We start from the raw sequence: 3,496 nt of genomic DNA, 5'->3' as shown, positions 1-3,496 counted from the left end.
CTCTTGTGTACTCTACGTTGCATTAATTATTTCAGTTTGGGATTTAGCTGAGTCACAGTGTGTAGAACTCTGTCGGCTGGCTTGGTGTAATGAAGGGAGGATACGGGGGAAATTAAGTTAAGTTGTTGTTGTTTTTTTTACAGATAGTTCCAAACTGTTCATCTTACTGTGCATTTTAAGTGTGCTGGGAAGACTAAGATATTTTGATCTTTTCTGAAAACACGAATTGTGCATAGTGTAGATCTTTGTGGCTGAAATTCTGCATATTGTTATGACTGCCATAACAAAAATAAATAAATAAAAATGCCAGCAATAATCAAATTGCATAAAATGATATTAATTTTGGTGTTTTTCACCCGTGAACTCAACAATTCTTTCTTGAAATTATTGTTCCCGGAATCAAACACAGTGAAGTGTTATAACTACAGTCAAGCCTATGTATAACGGCCACCCATTGTAAAGGAGAAATTTAAAGTGGCGTTATAAGACAGGTGGCCGTCTTAGGCAGGACTGATCAAAATGAAGAAAGCAAACCATTCTCCTCGGAGGTCCAAACCGGGGGCTGATCTCAGACTTTGGTCTTGGTCTGTCGGAAATCTAAATTAAAAGGGTTTTTGGTTTCTTTTTAAAATTTGGTTGGGGGGGGGGGGGGGGGGCAAAGAAGGTTTTTTGTTGTTGTTTTGCGGTTTTGTTGGTTTTTTTTTTAGGGGGGGGGGGGGGGGGAGGGTTTTGGTTAGCTTTTTCTTTTGTTGCTGATTTTGTGTAAACTAAACGAAATTATGTAAGACAATGAAGACCGAGTGCCATGGTAAAACAAACACACTGGTCACCACCATTCGGAGGACGAGTCCAGCGACGCTTCTGCTATAGATAAAAGAACGAAATACACGCCCAAGGTGGGTAGAAAAAAGAGTTGAATGACGTCTGGGGTGAGAGGGGGTGGTGTTAATTTTAGGTGGATGACATTCTTAGAATCATTTTTAACGATGAGAATGGAATGTTCAAGGGAACAAAAAAGTGTTTTGTTCAGAGTATATGAAACTGGTGCTGCCGTTTGCGTTGGTGACAATGGAGATGGACATTCGAATTGTTTGGAAATTCGAATTGCAAAACTGTCTTCTGTTTAGGCCTACTATTACTACTAAACTAACACAAGGGTTGGTAAAGAAAAGAAGACGCTTTTTTTCCTCCTGAATTCTTCGGCCAAGACGTTGGCATAGGAAGCGACTACGCGTTCACAAGACAGTTATCTAAACTGTGTCGCTAATTCGTAGGGCTCAACATTTCTTTGACGTAGGCTGAACATGGTGATCATCATCATCATCATCATCATCATCATCATCATCATCATCATCATCATCATCATCATCATCATCATCATCATCATCATCATCATCATCAGCAGCAGCAGCAGCAGCAGCAGCAGCAGCAGCAGCAGCAGGCTCATCATCATCATCATCATCATCATCATCATCATCATCATCATCATCATCATCATCATCATCATCATCATCATGTTACTCTCTCTGTTGCCATCACCCCCCCCCCCCCCTTTCCTCCTTCCCCGACTCCGTTCCATACTTCTCTGCTCTTTGAAGTATTTGTTCTTTTGCTACATTTGTTCTCCAGCAAGCCGTCTACTCTCCCTCCCCATCAGCCCCGCCATCGTTACCATTTGTGAGGCATCGTGGTGAAATCAGGCGTTGTAAAAAAATAATGAAATCGAAGAAACCAGCATTTGTTCCCTTGTTTGGCAATTGTCATCGATTTTTAAAATATTTTTTTTGAGTCAACACTTTAAAGTCACTTTAAAAACACATTATTTTTTAAATTGAATTTACAGAAGAACATTGATTAAAGGCACAAAAATTACGCCAATTTTGTGTTTCAGAAATCACCAAAGTTTGGCGGCTATTTCCTCGCTAATTAAACTACACCTCTATCACAAGGCGACCCCCACCTCATGCAATAGCAAATATTTCGATGTCAATTCACGATAGAATAGTGTTTTCTTCTTTTTGTATGAGCATTTTTTATTGCCTGAAAGAATGTTGCTGTCAAAAAGTGCGCACATGATGAATTTATATATGGTATTAGTATGAATGTGTTTTTAATCTCCTATGTACGCTTTGGGCCCATGCTGTGGGGAAAGGCGGGATACAATTAATGCTCTTATTATTATTATTATTATTATTATTATTATTATTATTATTATTATTATTATTATTATTATTATTATTATTATTATTATTATTATTATTATTATTATTATTATTATTATTATTGTTATTATTTTTACAACCACCACCACCTCCACCATTGAGATCACAACTACCAGCACATTCACCACCACTATACTAAACACAAAAACAACGAACTCTCTGCAACAGTCTGCCAAATGGGGGCTCTCGTGGCCTAGAGGTTAAGGTGTTCCCCTCTCATTCAAATAAGGTCCCGGGTTTGAATCCGGTTAGCGACGAAACATTTTCTAGTCTAAAATTGTCTCCTTTCACCTCCTTTTCTGATCTATACCAATGTTCTATCGTTTGCTTTCATCTCCACTTTCTGCACCCACCCCCTCACCCCTTTGCCCCCTCCGCAGGGTGCCTGACTCTTTCAGCAGCCTTTCTACTGCCACTCCTTTGCTCTTTCTTACTGCTGTCTTTCAACCCCACCCCTAATCTTCTGGTAGGAAAGATCTACACCTAGCCTTCTCGGACAACGGCGAAAAATATCGAAGGTGCCGTACGTGTACAAGTTGCGCACGTTAAATACATTTTGGTGTCTTAAAACCGATAAGGGTAGGCTTCGGCCGCCACCTGGGCAAAATTCAAAATTTCCTACCACAGAAAATGTTTAACGTGTCCCCCGCGCTCATGTGACCTTTTGCAGTTGCGAAAGAAAAAAAAGTCTGCCAACAAAGTTATCAGACCAACAGTAACTACATGTTCTCTACTCCGTGTTAGAAGATGAAGGTACCAAATCACACACAACGCAAAGACTTAAAGGGAAACTGGCGTGTCTAGAGGGTCCGGGAGGGACAGCAACTTGCGTGGAACAACCCGAAGAATGTCCAAACAGCTGTCAATTAACTAGCTCGATCAGCAAGCAGAACCTTTCATGGGTCCTGGAGAGGAGGGAGGAGCAGCTATAGCATTGTGCTGCCTGCAATGATGCCTATTCTCCAACCAAGCTAGTAAGCAATCTCCCACGTGTTATCGGCGTCAGGAAAAGAGAGCGCCTTTTTTGTTCATTTCTAATTTTTGTCTACAGTCACAGATTGGGGGTTCAGATCCACAAAAAACTACACACTCTTGAATAGGTGGCCACATCGCACAAGTGTGTAAAAATGAACGTTAGTGGCGTTGTAGCCTACACGCTTTATGGCTAAAGGTACACTTTCACACGACTACATAATATTATTATTGTGAACTACACACACGCACACACACACACACACACACACACACACACACACACACACACACACACATCG

This window comes from Aplysia californica, unplaced genomic scaffold (genome assembly GCF_000002075.1).
Source record: "Aplysia californica isolate F4 #8 unplaced genomic scaffold, AplCal3.0 scaffold00658, whole genome shotgun sequence".
Lineage (NCBI taxonomy): Eukaryota > Metazoa > Mollusca > Gastropoda > Aplysiida > Aplysiidae > Aplysia > Aplysia californica.
The sequence above is the reverse complement of the archived record's forward strand: the minus strand, read 5'-3'. Positions refer to the sequence as shown.